At 37.4% G+C, this 18,052-nt stretch overlaps 1 protein-coding gene and 1 pseudogene across 1 annotated transcript in view; both read left to right on the top strand.

Moving 5' to 3' along the window:
- LOC131151369 (outer envelope pore protein 16-2, chloroplastic) overlaps positions 1-18,052 on the top strand; it is a 30,909-nt gene that overhangs the window by 1,155 nt on the left and 11,702 nt on the right. The window lies entirely within an intron of this gene.
- LOC131152001 (SKP1-like protein 1A) lies at positions 11,116-17,226 on the top strand (annotated as a pseudogene).

The following is an 18,052-nucleotide window of genomic DNA, read 5'->3' on the forward strand; positions in this document are numbered from 1 at the left end:
TTGAGGGGGCTAAGACAGATTAAGGCTCCACTTGGAACTTAAAAATATTATGGAAAACAAAAAAGAAAAATGTGAAAGAATTCACCTTTTTTAATTGTTATGGAAAATAAAATAAAAATATATAAAATTAATAAATAAAAATTAAATTTTAGGCATCATTGACATTCTTAATCATATTAAATAAATTTTTATTTTTAATATTATTTGATATAATGGGAATATAATATAATATGTATTTTCTGTTATGAAAAATATGTATGTCAAACCATCTTTCACCACCCCATCTTTCACCAATTTGGTTTTTTCACCCCAATAAATGCTTAGTTATTCATATTGCCTTATAAAAGGGCACCCTCTCCCTCTCCTTCTCATTTGGGACACACATATTTAATGCTTTAATGTAAGTATATATATAGTGAGGATAAGAGAAGAGTAGAGATAAAGTGAAGAGAGATATTTTGTGTTAGGGTGTGGCTCGTAATGGAGTAGGCAACCGCACCACCTAGTCGCAATCGTTGACGTTGGAGACTGGCAGTTGCCTACCCAGCCCACCTGCATTGAAATTAAGCCGCCTATTTTGACTTCCACCCTTTGCAGCTATGCGATATGTGTGTGTAATTTGTGCTATGAGGAGTGTGGCAAAAACATTGCGAGTGCAGAGGGTGTTGTGTGGAGTTGTGCGCAAAATAGAGTGCAAAGAGTGGGCAGAAGCTATGAGTGTTGTGTGAGGCAGAGTGAATCTTTGTTGAGAGAGAGAGAGTTGAGTTGAGGGCAGTAGCCTCCTTCTCCTCCTTGTAATTCTCCCAGTTTATAGTGAAGTTGTGTGTGCTCTGTGGACGTAGGTTGATTCGGCCGAACCACGTAAATTCGGTGTTCCAATTTTTGGTTGTTTATATTGCTCGTATGTGATTATTGCTCTTAGATTCATCCCAATATTTTGTACAAGGGATAAAGAGAGAAGTGATATTTTGTACAAGTTCGGTCCCAAATCATCTTGTAATTCCGCTCGAGATAGTGAAGTTTTTGATCCCATCCGCCTGTAGAGTAGGTATATCTGAACCACATAAAGTTTTTGTCTTGTCTCTATTTATTTTTCTATTTATTTCCTTCATATTTTATATTATCAGCACTAGACTCAAACCAACTCTAACCAACTGAGTTATTTCTTTAATTATTGTTTAATTTGTTTTTTTCTTGTAATTTTTACTCCACATGAATATAATATTTTCCAGAAGAGATGGTAAGATAGTTGTCTTGAAGAGGTTATATATATATATATATATATATATATATATATATTTCCCGAATAGATAGTTCTCCTAAAGAGGCATTATATTTAAATTTTTCGTCTATATAGTTAATCTCCCGAAGTGATAGATCTCCTAAAGAGGCTATGTATCTAATCTTCAGAAGAGATGGTAAATATTTCCCTCCTAAAGAGGGTATATTTTTAACTTCCTGAAGAGATGTTACATTCAACCTCCTGAAGAGGTGAAATATTTTTTTATTTTTATTTTTGGTAAAAGAGGGCGGCACCTCCTTACTTTATTAGAAAATCCCTCACTTATGGCGGAGGAAAACCATGGTTCCAGCAAAGCAAATTAAAAACATATAGAAACTAAACGTACGAAAAGGAAAACGAAGACAAAACAATACATTAGACTCTTAACTTAGGGAGACCAATTTTGTTAAGTTGTATCATGCCTCTGACTGGACGAGGTAAAGAATCAAACTCCAAATATCTCATAGTGGTGCCTTCCTCTCCCGGACGTGCCAAGAAATCTGCAGCCTTATTTCCTTCTCTGAATTGGTGAGCAATGGTAAAATTAATCATGGAAAGAGGCTCAAGCAACTCTTCCCAAAAATCCCAAAAATACTATACCATGCATTTCCGAGAACGAGCCCAATCAACCACTACATTAGAGTCATATTCAATCTCCACATTCATATAACCTATCTCTTTGCACATCCGCACTCTCTCCGTTAGGGCCCTAAGTTCGGCTTTATTATTAGTGCCATAGCCAAAGAAGGACGAATAAGCACCCGAGAAATCCCTGCTTCAACCTCGAATCACACCACCCACTCCACAAGTCCCTGGATTCCCACGGAAACTACCATCTACTATAAGCTTTACGGACCCGACCTGAGGAATCCCCCACCTAACAACACAAGGAGTCTGTGCCTTCGGAGTAATAATTGGAATCTCAAGAGCACTTAGAACTTTGCTATCCTGAGTTGAAAGGGATCTGCTTGTTCTCATACTCTCCGAAATCCTCCTAAGCCAAACCTTAATTGCCAACCAAACTCCTTTAGCCGATTCCTTAGCACCTTCCATTCAGGCTTTACAACGACGCACCCAAAGTCTCCAAGTTATTAAACTTGGTAAGATACCAATGATTACACCCCTCTGAGTCGATTTCTTAGCATAAGTAAACCATTGTTGAACACAATAAATCCAAGAAACTGCAGTTGTACAAGGAACCCCCAAGGCCGTAGCGACAAGATCCCAAACCTTCACAGCAATCTTGCTCGAACCAAGCACATGATTCAAGGTTTCTGTTTTACCCAGCTTGTAACAGTTACAACGAGAAGCAAGAGCAATTCCTAAGGATTGAACTTTCTCATCCAATGGAAAGCTGTCAAAACGAGCTTTCCAAACACATATGCTAACCTTCTTTGGCAAGAGATTGTGCCACAACCAATCCATATCCCTTACATGTGGCCCTTTGACTCTAATTAAATCCCATGCACTTGACAACGTAAAGCTTCCTTTATCATTGAGTTCTAAATTAGAATATCCCCACCTTGTCTCCCACAAGCAATATTGTGTATGACTTCTTCGGCTTTGTCATTACCAACCAACTCTACTAAGTGTTGCCTATCCTAGGCACCATCCACCCACACATCTTTAATATTCAGCAGAGGGTTTTGAATATTGTTAAATTGCAAACAAAGCAGGCCACTAGCCAACCAATTATCAAACCAAAACGAACCCTTGCCATTCTTTACCTTTGGCTGTACGTTCTCCACCACCTAAGGTAAAACCCGCATAACAGATCTCCAAAACCTAGAACTCGAGTCTTTAGGAACCGCTATAGAGATATGTCCTTGTTTCACATATTTAGCACGGAAAAATTTTGTCCAAAGATTATCTAAAGTCATGAGCCTCCAAGCAAATTTCATATGAAGAGATTTTTGAACTTCATCAAAATCACGAACACCTAAACCACCCTCACTAGTGGGCTTGCATAGCTTAGACCACGAGCGCCACTTCACTTTCGGCTTTCCATTTATTTCACCCCAAAAGAACTTTGAAAGGATAGAATTCATCTTCTTTTGAACTGCCTTCAGAATGTCTAATACCGCCAACAAATAAGTCGCCATACAAGTGAGAACATGCTTTAAAAGAATTAGACGACCACCATGCGAAAATAGCTTTAGCTTCCACCCCGCCACCTTACCTTTTATTTTTGAACCAAAGGCTCCAAGGATCTAATTGTTAAATGCCTAGAAACAATCGGGACACCTAAGTAAGTGACCGGGAAAACACCCTCCAAAAATTTTGTTAATCTTATCAGAGTCCGCCTTTGCCACGTAGGAATTTTCTTTGAAAAGAAAATAGCTGATTTTTCTTTGCTAATCATTTGGCTAGACCACTGCTCATAGATACCCAGAACTTTAATAAGACGCCGCATGGATCGTTTCTTCCCATTAAGAAAAATCACAATGTCATCTGCATAAAGTAAATGCGAAATCAAAGGAGTCCCCACAGGGTGTGAAAAACAGCCAATATGCCCCTCCTCATAGTTTTTCTGTAGCAATCGAGATAAAGCCTCCTCCATGACAATAAATAGATAAGGCGATTACGGGTCACCCTGCCTTAAACCTCTAGTAGGTTTTAAGAATCCTTTGTAAGAACCATTCATCATAACGGAAAACCAAGGAGTCTGAATACATTCAGCCACCAACTTACAAAAATTTGAAGAGAAACCAAATCCCTCTAACACCTGAAGCAAAAAATCCCAGTCAACTTGGTCATAAGTCGTTGCCATATCAATTTTCACCATAATATTACCACCAACATTATTTTTGTTCAAGGAATGCACCATCTCTTGAGCAAGAGTAATATTTTCAAATATACTTCGGCTAGGAATGAACACCCCTTATGCTGGTGATATTATTCGGGTAAGTAAACCAGTCATGCATTGAACAATAATCTTAGAAAAAATCTTGTAAGCAATAGAACAAAGGCTAATAGGGCGGAACTTTTCAAAACTTTTTGGATCCTGCACTTTTGGAATAGGCACTATGTACAAAGAAGAATAAAACCTTGGTAGATTAGTGCCATTAAAGAAATCCTTGACAGCCTCTAATAAGTCTTCTTTAACCACATCCCAACATGAAATATAAAAAGTTGAGTCGAAACCATCAGGACCTGGGCTACTGTTTTTAGGAATGGAAAAAAGAGTAGTTTTTACCTCTTCCTCTGAAGGATCTTGATAAAGAAACTCATTTTCCTCTTTAGTTTTAACCTTCTCTAAAATGGTTGGTAAGTCGGCCACTTCATGAGTTCTTGTTTCTATTAAAAAATTTTGAAAGTAAGAAGTTGCTGCTAGATGAATGCTCTCTGGTGAGTTTAACACACTCCTATCCGCAAGATTCATTTTAGAAATCACAGAATTCTTCCTTCTTTGCTTTACCACCGCATGAAAAAAATTTGAATTTTGGCCCCCTTCTTTAAGCCAAGATTTTTTTGCTTGTTGCGCCAATTTAGTCTCCTCTCTTTGTTCCCATATTTCCAGATCAATCTTGGTGAGAAGAAATTCTGTTTCAATTCATAGGTTAGAATCGCATAGCATTTGATTTTCAAGGGCCTCCAAACGATCCTCAAGCTCCTTAATATTCTGATCTACACGCCCAAAAACCTGCATATTCCATGCTCAAAGAGCTATTTTTGTTTTTTTCAGTTTGGCCGCAAGCTTCAAAAGATCCTGGGCATATACTGGCTCAACCCACACCTTTGTCACACAATCAAATAAAGAATCATGAGAACACCACATATTTTGAAATCGAAAAGGTGACGTACCATACCTTATCTCCACTTTGTCGAAATTGATAACCATAGGACTATGATCTGACGACTTCTTTGTTAGATACTCCAATTGAGCATTAGGGAAAGTATTAGAGAAACTCATATTCATAACTGCTCTATCAAGCCTTGCCCAGCTACGAGAGTGACCTTCATGTTCATTACACCAAGAGAACCTCCTCCCACTAAAAGACATTTCCATGAGTCCGTAGTTATCCAATCAAGAATTGAACTCATCCATGACTCCAATTGGTCAAAGATTGTCTTTAATCCTCTCCCCATCCTCTCTAATTACTTTAAAATCCCCCACCACAATCCACGGGTGATCCTTAGGTTGTAAATCCTCCAAAGCTTTCCACAATTCCCTGTGTTCATTTTGAGTACACTTCGCATAAATGAAAGAAATAAAAACTTTCTTGTTATCTAAAAGTAACCAGCCAAAAATCTTTCGATTATTCATGCAAACCGTCTCAAAATTTCAGTCTTCTCTCCAAAAAACTCACAGCTTACCTTCCACATCGCCATTACTATAGAAGTTAAGAAGTAGTAGCTGGTTAGCTAGCTGGGGCATTCTGGTATCCTCCAAAAACAGCTTAGCAATAGCTACAATAGCAACTCAGTGACATCTAACTAAATCTTTCAACCTCCTCCTTGATCTTCCCAAACCTCTTACATTCCACACTAGCATTGTTTCAATCATAAATTTAATTTTGAGGGGCGGGTAATAACCCACCAAGAATGACGCACACCTTGCTCTATCTGATCCTTCAAAGTTGCTAAAGAGACCTGTAAATTCGAATCAGAATCATAATGTTTATTCTTACTCAGCGGTTGTATAGGTCTATTAGTATTATGGTCTGATGCATAAGTAGGTGAAGATGTCCCATCTAACTTTGGGGGTTGAACACACTTTAATTCTAAAACTTCAGATACAACCTCCACATTCCCCACTGCACCACCTTGCCTCTCTAGGTTCTCATCCACTCCCATCATCTCCTCCTCCATATGTGCACAAATCAAAGCTTGGTCCTCCTCTAAATCCACATAATTCTCCTCATTCACCAAAGTAGTTGCCTCCCCCTGTGTCTCATTGGTCCTTTTATGTTGTGCATCAAGAACAAAATTCTCGTGCCTTGATCATGTTTCCTCAGTAATGCCATCCTCCTTTTGTGTAGCATTCTCTATGTTAACAGTACTGTTCTTCTTCACTTCACCTTCCTCTCGTACTTCAATTATCACTGGCAATTCTTCCACACTCCCTGCCTATTCTGGTTCCTTCACATGAGACTCCACAGCCTTCGACTCTATATTATTGTACGTCGGGAGGCCTGTGTGTCCTTCTTCTTCTTGTTTCTCCTCTTCTCTCCACATTTTCTTTGGCACATGAGTAATTTCTTTATCCCTCTTGCCCTTATTTTCTCCAGCTCTACAAACTACCTTTGTATGTCCTTGACGACAACATTTGGAGCAATAGAAACCATGCTTCTCATTTTGTACCTCCTGCCAAATCAGTTTATTATTTGAAACAACAATGGGGAATCTCTGTACCAGTTCCTCTTGAAGGTCAATCTCTACACATATCCGTGCACTAGATGTTTGAGTCCTGTTCAATGTCGCATTATCAACTCCTAAAAATCAACCAAATCTGGATGCTAGAATTTGAAGACAATCCGGGTGATACATATGGATCTGTAAGCTAGGAAGGAATATCCATTGGGGTGCCAAAGGAGACTCCTTCTCTAGATCAAAGTCTTTCATCCAGTGAAACAACTGAAACAAACACCCATATATTACTGTTCCTTCACGTGCCCATGCATGCACAAAGTCCCTCTCAGATCTCAATTGTACAAGAACATGGTAATTGTCCATGAAACTAACAGTTGGGATTTCCAATAAACCCCAGGTTTTCACCACTGTAATTCTGATGACATCTATTGAGGGCTTAGAGTGTGTAAATTTCAAAACCAAAGCAAATCGGAATTCCTCAGCTGCCTTTGTCATCTCCATCTCAGTAAAAATGAAGCCTTTCTCTCCATTAATATTTATAGGATGCTGCACTGGCATTCTGAATGTAGGCACCACCGTTTTTGTTACCATATGAGAATACGTATTTTTGCTAGTATCTCCAGGTTCAATGGTCCCCACCGTTGAGAGATTCACCGTTGGAACAGGCGCCGCCATGGGCAACCTAGAGACTAGGATTGACGACGACTGTTATTAACGGCGGCTACTTGTTTCCCACATTGAAAGCCTAAAATTAAAAAACCAACCTTTTGTGGAAAGAGAAGATGGAACCTGAGGTGCGATGGTGACGGCAATCTCCTTCTGGTGTGCGGCATCCCCAAAACTTCAATCTTTGGCAAAGGTGGGCTGGATCTTGCACTGCTTTGCGAGGGCGATGGTACTCTCCTTCTTGCGTGCGATGACGTCAATCTTCGGAGGTGAAAATGTTGCAGGCGGCGGCGCTTGCTAGTTCGGCAGTCGACACTTCGGCGTGTTGCCTAAGACGTGAAGGCACCAACGATCTCTTGAATCGAGCCAAAAAGAGAAATCTTCTCCTTCTTGCGTGCGGCAATGTCAATCTCCGGAGGTGAAAACGTTGCAAGTGGCGGCACTTGGTGTGGGCGGAGCTTGCTGGTTTGGACTTCGGCATGGCACCGTGTGACTGGGCGGCCGCGAGTAGACCACAGCGCCTGTAACCTGGAACTCGCCGGAGAAGATTATTGGCAGTCGGCTATTGGCGGAGCGAATGGAGACAATGAGGTCGACAGGCGAAGGAGGACGCGTCAACTGCTCCTCTCTCTCGCGAAGGATTGTTGCCTTTGTTCTTGAATAGAAAGCAGTGAAACATTTATCCTTTAGATGAGATAGTATATTTAAACTCCGTAAGAGGTGGTTAATTATTACTCAATTTAATATTGTAAATTGGAATCATACTCTTGAAGAGTACAAATTGAGAAAAATAAAATAATGTTCCTGAAGAAACATATTTAAGTACCATAGAATGGTAAAAATAATATTATATTATTGTCTTAGTTTTATTTCAGTTTTTACATTTTTTTTTTCTAAATTGTCTTATTATTGTTAATTTATTCAGATGTCGAACCTAAGTAAAGTTGAATTTGTTCTGCTTGATATCAAAGACAATAATTATTTATCATGGATTCTTGATGTTGATATCCATCTAAATGCAATGAACTCGAAAAACATTATTTTAGATGGAAATACCGCATCCCTGTAGGATTGCGCAAAAGTTATGATTTTCTCTGTCATCATTTAGATGAAGAATTAAAGACTGAATACCTTATTGTTAAAGACCCACTTATCCTATGGAAAAATTTAAAGGATAGATTTGACCACCAAAAAACTGTGATTTTACCGAAAGCTCGATATGAATGGTTGCACCTGAGGTTGCAAGACTTTAAAACAGTCGGTGAATATAACTCAGCTCTACATAAGATTAGCTTGAAGTTAAAATTATGTGATGAAAAAATTATTGATGAAGACATGTTAGAAAAAACTTTTACTACTTTCTGTCCCACTAATGTGCTTCTGCAACAACTATATAGGGAGAGGAAATTTACTAAATTTTCTGAGCTTATATCATGTCTTCTTGTTGTTGAGTAGAATAACGAGCTTTTGATGAAAAATCACCAAACTCATCCAACTGGTTCGACCCCATTCCTTGAAGGGAATATGAATACATCTTATGGTCGAGGATGAGGCCATAGGCATGGTCGTGGTCGAAATAATCACTGGCATCAACGTGAGACTGCAATCCCCTATAAGAGGGTTGACCCCCAGAAACGAGATAATGATCAAAATCAGCGACCCAGGTAGCATGAAACTGAATGTTATAGATGCGGAGAAAAAGATCATTGGTCGTGTACTTGTCGTACGCCCAGACACTTGGTAGATCTATACCAAGCATCTATAAAAGAAAAGGAAATGAGTAAAGAAGTTGAAACAAATTATGCTAATAATGTTGTTCCAATATATCTTAATGCTGGACCATCCAACTCTATTTATCTTGATGTTGCTGATTTACTTGTAAATCAAGATGAAAATAATGATGTAATATTTTAAGATATATAGTAAGTAATATTGTATTTTTAATTTTAATAAATAAATTATCGTATTTATTGTTGTTATGATCAATTAAAATAATGTGTTTTTAAAATATGTGTTGTAGTGTGAATTGTATTAAAGTTTTGATCGATTCTAAGATGTCTTTGGAAGAAGTTTGTTTAGTTGACAATGCTACAACACACACAATTCTTCGAGATAGGAAATATTTCCATTACTTGAATATATCTTCAACAAATGTTAATACAATATTTGGTTCTACAAATTTGATTGAAGGCTTCAGAAGAGCTAATATAAAGTTACCCTTTCCAGCAGATCCACAAGAAATCTGCTAAGCTTTAAAGATTTAAGACTCAATGGATATCACATTAAAATTACAAATGAAGGAAGTAAAGAATTCTTTTATATTACTTCTATTGTTTTTGGGAAGAAATAAATTTTAGAAAAGCTGTCAACTTTATCTTCTGAATTGTATTATACAAAGATTAAAGTAGTTGAATCATATAATTTCTTGCACCAGAAGTGCAATGACCCAGAATTATTTACACTTTGGCATGATTGTCTTGGACATCCTAAAGACATAATGATGCAAATAATTATTGAGAATTCACATAGTCATCCACTAAAGAACCAGAAGACTCTTTTATAAAATGATTTCATGTGTACTGTTGGCTCTTAAGGGAAATTAATTGTCAAACCATTTGTTTCAAAAGTAAGTCTTGAATCTCCCAGTTTCTCACAGAGAATTCATGGTGATATATGCGGACCAATATATCCACCATTTGGACCATTTAGATATTTTATGGTTTTAATTGATGCATATACTAAATGGTCACATGTTTCTCTACTTTCTACTCGTAATATTGCATTTGATAGACTTCTTTCTCAACTGATTAGATTATGAGCTCATTTTCTCGATTATCCAATTAAATCAATTTGTTTGGATAATGCTGGTGAATTTACATTCCAAACTTTTGATAACTATTGCATGTCACTTGGAATAAATGTTGAGCATCTTGTTGCTCATACCCATACACAAAATGGTTTAGCCGAATCTTTTATTAAGAGACCTCAACTCATTGCTACACCTATGATTATGAGAACCAAATTGCCTTTATCTGTTTGGGGACATGCTATTCTTCATGTTGCATGTTTAGTTCGTATAAGGCCAACTGCTTACAATAATATTTCACTCATGCAATTAGTTTCTGGACAACAACCTGATATTTCTTATTTAAGAACTTTTGGTTTTGCAGTATATGTTCCTATTGCCCCTCCTCAAAGAACTAAAATGGGTCCTCAACGTAAGCTTGGTATCTATGTTGGTTTTGATTCTCCTTTTATTATTAGATATCTTAACCCTTACGGTTTCAAGATTGTCATTTTGATGAAGCAGTATTCCCTACTTTAGGGGGAGCAAAATCAGTGCCTGAAGCACAACATGAAATCACATGGAATGCCATGACTTTATCTCATTTAAATTCTCGCACAAATTAAAGTAAACTTGAAGTTCAGAAGATTATACATTTGTAAGGGGTTGAAAATCAATTACAGTAGAAATCCTGAGTATCTTGGAGTAATTTAGGGAAGTATATATGTAAAGAATTGTATATTCTTGAGAGAGAAAGGAGATTATTTCCATGTTTAGATTTTGCGATTGTATTATAAATATTGTGTATTGATTTGTACAAAATTATTCAAGAAATATAGAAATCATTCATTCTGATTTCATGGTATCAGAGCTAGGAAATTAAACCTAGCTATCAATGGTGGAAACCGCCGGCCGAAGTAGAGGTTCGATGACCTCTAAATCTCATGGGGTCCTCCAACAGAGTTTCACGAGGTCCTCCAACAGAGTTTCGGTCTGCGATTCACCCCATCTCTGCATCAGAGGGAAGAACTCTCGAGTTAGGGTTTCCTTTTCAGTTTCACAAGCGGAATCGACTATGTCGGCAAGGAAGATCACATTGAGGAGCTCCCACGACGAGACCTTTGAGGCCGATGTGATTGTGGTTCTTGAGTCTCAGAAAATCAAGCACATGATTGAGGACGACTGTGCGGACAATGGAATACCCTTGCCCAACGTCACCATTCGGATCTTGGCAAGGTCATCAAGTACTGCAAGAAGCACGTCGAGGCTCCCAAGACCAAGAAACGAGGCGGTGTCGATGAGGATCTCAAGTCGTGGGACGCTGAGTTCGTCAAAGTTGACCAGGCGACCCTCTTCGATCTCATCTCAGCTGCAAACTATCTAAACATCAAGACCCTCGTGGACTTTACATGTCTAACTGTAGCAGACATGATCAAGGGAAAAACTCCAAAGAAGATACACAAGACATTCAACATAAAGAATGACTTCACGGTGAAGGAAGAGGAAGAGGAAGAGGAAAGAAAGGAGCGAGAATTTGACGTTTTTGGTTCCGACAGAGAGATTGGGATTGATGAGAAAATGTTGAGGCAAGGTCTATTTAGGTTGGCGGACCAGGCCTCGTTTAGTTATTACAGAGCTTCGTCTTCTACAAATATTTCTTTGGGTTCTTTAGCCCAAAGAGGTAATTTTTTGCAAGCATCGAGTATAACCTCTGGATCCAAAACTCCTTGGATTATTGATTTTAGTGTTTCTGACTACATGACTGATGCCTATCATCTTTTCTTATCATATTCACCCTGTGCTGGAAATTTGAAAGTTAAAATTGCAGATGGATCACTCTCGTCTGTTGCATGCAAAGAGAATATCCAACTCTTCGACTCAATCACACCAGAGTCCGTTCTATATGTTCCTAATTTATCCTGCAACTTACTATCCATTAGCCAGTTAACTAAAGATTCCAATTGTTCTGCTAAGTTTCTTCCCTCTCATTGTGTTTTTAGGATCTATCATCGGGGAAAATGATTGGCAGTGCTAAGGAGTGTAAGGGACTTTACTACTTTGAGGAGGCTAATGTGAGTAAACAATGTCAAACTTCTATTTGTGATTCTGCATTTGTTTCTAGGAATATTGAGATTTTATTATGGCATTCTAGGATGGGTCATCCAAATTTTCAATACTTAAGACGTTTATTTTCTTCCATTTTTTCAAATAAGACATCTTTTGATTTTCAGTGTGAGATTTGTGAACTTGCAAAACATCATCGTAATTTCTTTCCAAAATCTACATACAAACCATCCATACCTTTTACTATGATTCACAGTGATTTATGGGGGCCCTCACGCTCTCTTAATTGCACTCACACGAAATGGTTTGTTACTTTTATTGATGATCACATTCGTATTTGTTGGGTTTACCTATTGAAAGATAAAATTGAAGTCTATTATATTTTTATCAATTTCCACTCCATGATTCAAACACAATTCCAAACTCACATTCAAATCTTGTGTACTGATAATGGTACTGAATATTTCAATACTATCTTGGGAAATTATCTTCAAGAAAATGGAATTTTTCATCAAAGTTCCTGTGTGGATACCCCTCAACAAAATGGGGTTGTTGAACGTAAAAATAGGCATATTCTTGAAGTAGCTCGGGCATTGATGTTCACTACAAATATGAAAAAATATTTTTGGGGCGACGCCTTTTAACAGCTACATATCTCATTAATCGAATGCATAGTTGGGTTCTTTCTTTTGCCACTCCTCTCCAGAAATTCCAAGAATGTTTTCCCAACTCTCGGCTCCACTCCAATCTCTGCCTGAAAATCTTTGGATGTACTGCATTTGTTCATGTTCATGCTCACAATCAGGATAAATTGGAACCTCGTGCCATTAAGTGCGTTTTTATTGGTTACTCTCCTACTCAGAAAGGCTACAAATGTTATGATCCCGTCATAAAAAATTATTTGTAAGCCTTGATGTCATGTTCTTTGAAACTACTACTTATTTCCAAAAGGCCTCTTTTCAAGAAGAGAAGTGGAGTGAAGATTGGTTCTTTGATTTCTTTGTTGATGAGTGTGCCATTGCATCATTTGATTTCTATGTTGATGAGTTTGCCATGCATCATTTCCTGACCTGTAATGTGCAAAATATCATTTAAACTCAGGGGAGATGCAGAAAAACAAAATAACAAGGAAACACTTATTTACTTAAGAAAGCCAAAAACAAAGAACATGAACAATCTCATACCTGAGGCACTAAAAGAGTTGGAACCAGTGATAGCTTCGAGCAACCATGAGTCCACAACCAATCCCGATTAGGTAAAAGATGGCCATGAGCTTCCTTCCGATAAGTATGCACTTGATGACATCAATTTACCCATTACAGTCAGAAAACAAACTAGGTCGTGTACTCTATATCCTTGGTCAAAATACATGTCTTATAAAACTCTGTTTACAAGGTATCGTGCTTTTGCCTTTAACTTTGATAGGATAAAAATTCCAAAGAATATCCAGGAAGCCTTGGAGATTCCCGAATGGAGAGAAGCTGTTATAGAGGAAATGTGAGCCCTAGATAAAAATGGAACTTGGGATGTTATGAATTTTCCGAAAGGGAAGAAACCAGTAGGCTAAAAATGGGTCTTCGTAGTGAAATATAGAGCTGATGGGACTATTGAACGGTATAAAGCCCGGCTTGTTGCAAAAAGGTTTACATAGACCTCTGGTATTGACTACACGGAGACATTTGCACTAGTAGCAAAATTGAATACAGTTTGGGTCCTTGGTAGCAAACTTAGATTAACCACTACAGCAACTCGACATTAAGAATGCATTTCTAAATGGCGAGTTAGAAGAAGAAGTCAACATGACGATACCACCAGGTTTTAATAAGAAAGGTGAAGAAAATAGAGTATGTAAACTCAAGAAGTCCCTGTATGGACTCAAGTAGTCTCCCAGAGCATGGTGCGACAGATTTGTAAAGGTGATAAAGAACCAAGGATACCGACAAGGGCAATCAGATCACACTATGTTCTTCCCACAATTTGAAAGTGGTAAGAAAACAATTCTGATAGTGTATGTTGATGATATAATCTTAACTGGAGATGATACAGTGGAGATGGAAAGATTGAAGAAAGTCCTAGCTACTGAGTTTGAAGTTAAAGACCTGGAACCAATACGGTACTTCTTTGGAATGGAAGTTGCTAGATCAAAAAAGGGTATTAGTGTCTCTCAGCGAAAGTATATCCTTGATCTCCTAAACGAAACTGGCATACTTGGATGCAAACCTAGTGAAACCCCGATTGAAGCAGTAAAGAGGGTCAAAGACTGCGGTATACCAGTTGAAAGGGAGAGATATCAGAGATTGGTTGGTAAACTAATCTATCTATCACATACCAGACCCGTCATTGCATTTGGGTAAGTGTGGTAAGCCAACACATGCATTCACCAAAAAAGACTCACCTAGATGCTATGTACAAGATCCTTAGGTTCCTCAAGGGTTCTTCGGGCAAAGGACTTTTCTTCAAAAAATGTGAAAGCAAGGAAGTAAAAATTTTCATAGATGTGGATTGGGCAAGATCAGCAGAAGATAGAAGGTCTACTACCACATATTGCACCTTTGTATGGGAAATTTTGGTAACTTGGAGGAGCAAAACATAATGTAGTGGCTCAAAGTAATGCTGAAGCTGAATTCAGGGCAGTTGCATAAGGGATATGTGAAGGACTGTGGTTACGAAAACTCTTGGAAGAATTACAGATCTCAGTGAAATTCCCTATCAACTCTATTGTGACAACAAAGCAGCCATCAGTATCTCTCTCAATCTAGTTCAATATGATAGGTCTAAGCATGTAGAAGTGGACCGACATTTTATTAAAAAGAAAGGTTAAAGAAGGAACCATCTGTATGACTTATGTACCTACCAAGGAGTAAACTGCAAACATCTTTACCAAAGGGTTTGCCCGACAGAGCTTTGATGATTTCATCTACAAGTTGGATATGATCAATATCTATGATCCAACTTGAGGGAGAGTGTAGAAATCCTGAGTATCTTGGAGTAATTTAGGGACGTATATATGTAAAGAATTGTATATTCTTGAGAGAGATTCTTTTAGGAGATTGAAAATTAAGGTGTACTCTCAAGAGGGGGGGGGGGGGTGGGTGAATTGGGATTTAAAACTTTCTTTGAACTCTTTTGTTAATTTTTTATCAACTCTTCACACATGTATGATTTGATTTTCAATCACAAATTCAGCCAAGCATCAATTTAATTTTAAGTCTTTATGGATGAGTGTATCAATTTGAATGCTTTGCAAGTTTCTCAATACTTCTCTCAGCAAATTAAACCAAAACTCAATAAGTCAATTCAATCAATCAATCAAGATAAGCTTCACAATATGAAATACTATAACAATTCCAGCAAGCTTCCAAGATTCAGTCTTTTGATATTGAGCTGTAGCTGATGAATGACCTGTATGATGAACGTACTCCCCTTTATTCAAGGTTTCTGCAATTCCCAATCACAAAATAATTTCCAGCAATTTAAATAAGCATCCACACAGTTTATATGTGCTGAAATTTAAAAGAGAATAGGGAAGAGAGTGACACCGAGATTTTTATGAGGTTCGACTATACCCACCTACATCGTTGCCTTAGGCACACCACTCAAGGATTTCACTATACCACTCCTTTAATGGGGCGGAGCAAACCGTTTACACGCTCCTTCAAGTAGGATGGAGCCCTTCTCTCCAAGTGATACCCCACACTTGGTAATCCAACGATTTAATCAACCTGAACTGTAAAAAAATAAGAAAAATAAGAACAATTCTTGTGTACAAAGATCACTCTCAAAATAGAGCTTATTAGTACATGTTAAAGCATAGCTAATATACTTCAATTTAAAATATCAATAAAGAATTGAATTGAAGCTTAGAAAATTTATCACTGGGATCTTCTTTTTTTGATTGAAAAACTCAGTATATGTGTGCAAAGTTGGTGAGAATAGATCAGCAAGACTCAATAAAATCTCAGCAAAGAGTGTGAGCAAGAAAGCTTTTGAAGAGTATTGGCAATAAGACTTGATTGCTGAATGTATTTCTTGATTGTATGTAGTTGTACAAAATCTTTTGGTTTTCCATGTATTTATAGAGTTAAAAAGGTTCTATTTCGTGTTCCTCAAGTTTCTTTGAGTGTTTCTTAGGTTTTTGCAAAGATTGGGGTCCAAGAAATCTAATTTGGAAACTTTTCTTCACTATTTAAAAATAGCCGTTACAAAGTTCAGTCGACTGGACTTATCGGGGTCAATCGTCTGGGCTTTGAATTTCACCGAAATATCAAAGTCAGAATGGGGTCAGTCACCTGAACTCACAGGGTCGGTCAACTGGGCCTATTCCGTCTTCCCAAATTAATTCAGCATAAATGTCAGTTGCCTGACCAGAATGGGTCAGTCGCTTGGACATGCAAAAATTCATGCTTTCATATTGTTTGTTTCCAAAAAAATTTGTGAGCTTTTACCTGCCAAATTACTTTGAGTCTTTTGAAGATATTTTCTGGGGTTTTTCAAAATTTGGTCTCTAAGTCAATTATTAATCCTAATGAGCTTCAAAGCATCCATATTGAATTTTAATTGAAGTACTTACATAAGACTTTAAGACTTAAAAACAATCTAAATGCGAAGTCTTCATGTATGTCTTTCTTTGAGTCCATCTTGACCTTGAGCTTCAATATTCTTTAAGCTTGCATCAAATTGATTTATCTTTGATCGTTTAAGCTTTCACTTGACCACTTGTATTTGGAATGTAAACTTTCAATTTAGCTTGTGATCAATTGATCTTGAACTCATATGCTTGATTCCTGACCAAAACATGTTAAATTCCCTTGATTTGTTATTATCAAAATAATATTCGTAAGCCTTGTTAGGCCAACAGAGATTATTTCCATATTTAGATTTTTCGATTCTATTATAAATATTGTGTATTGATTTGTACAAAATTATTCAAGAATACAAAAATCATTCATTCTGATTTCAATTACTAGATTCTTTTGCAGATACTAAGGTCATATTAAAATCTCATATACCTACTGCAAATATTCTAGCACGTATTGAGGTCCCTGAAGGACAACGGCCGGCTAATGAATATAAACCGCAAGTTAAGCATGGAAGGCCTGTTGGTGCAAAAGATTAAAAACTCTCTCAGAAGGAGAAATTTGAAATCTGTAAACACTGCAGAATAGGTTACAAAGGGGATAATCCATTTGACATTCACAAACCCGTTTACCTGAAAATGAAATCCCTATTATTGAACCTCCTGAAGAGGAGAAATGTGGGATAGAAATAAAGTTGTTGTCAATAACACATTTGCATATGTAGTTGCTACTGATATTACCAGAAGTAATGAGGATCCTGAACCTAAATCTGTTAATGAATGTCGATATTGAAGTGATTGGCCAAAATGGAAAGAGACTATCACATCAAAATTAAACTCTTTATCAAAAAGAGAAGTTTTTAGACTAGTAGTCCAGACACCAGAAGATGTCCAACCCGTTGGATACAAATGGGTATTTGTGCGCAAGAGAAATGAAAAAAATGAAATTACTCGATATAAAGTAAGGCTTGTGGCATAAGGTTTCTTATAGAAATGTGGAGTTGATTATGAGGAGACATATTCTCCCGTAATGGATGAAATCACTTTCAGATTCTTAATTGGGCTAGTAGTTGTTGAACAACTGAGCATGCGTCTTATGGATATGGATGTAGTAACAACATACCTATATGGATCGTTGGATAATGAAATTTATATGAAAATCACTAAAGGATTTAAATTGCCTAAAGCAAAACTCAGAAATTTATCTTCAATTAAACTCCAATGTTCTTTATATGGATTAAAGCAATCTGGACGCATGTGGTACAATCGATTAAGTGAGTACCTTGTGAAAAAGGGATTCATAAATGATCCAATTTGTCTATGTATTTTTATTAAAAGATCAGAATCCGAATTTACTATAATTGTT

This window comes from Malania oleifera, chromosome 3 (genome assembly GCF_029873635.1).
Source record: "Malania oleifera isolate guangnan ecotype guangnan chromosome 3, ASM2987363v1, whole genome shotgun sequence".
Classification (NCBI taxonomy): domain Eukaryota; kingdom Viridiplantae; phylum Streptophyta; class Magnoliopsida; order Santalales; family Ximeniaceae; genus Malania; species Malania oleifera.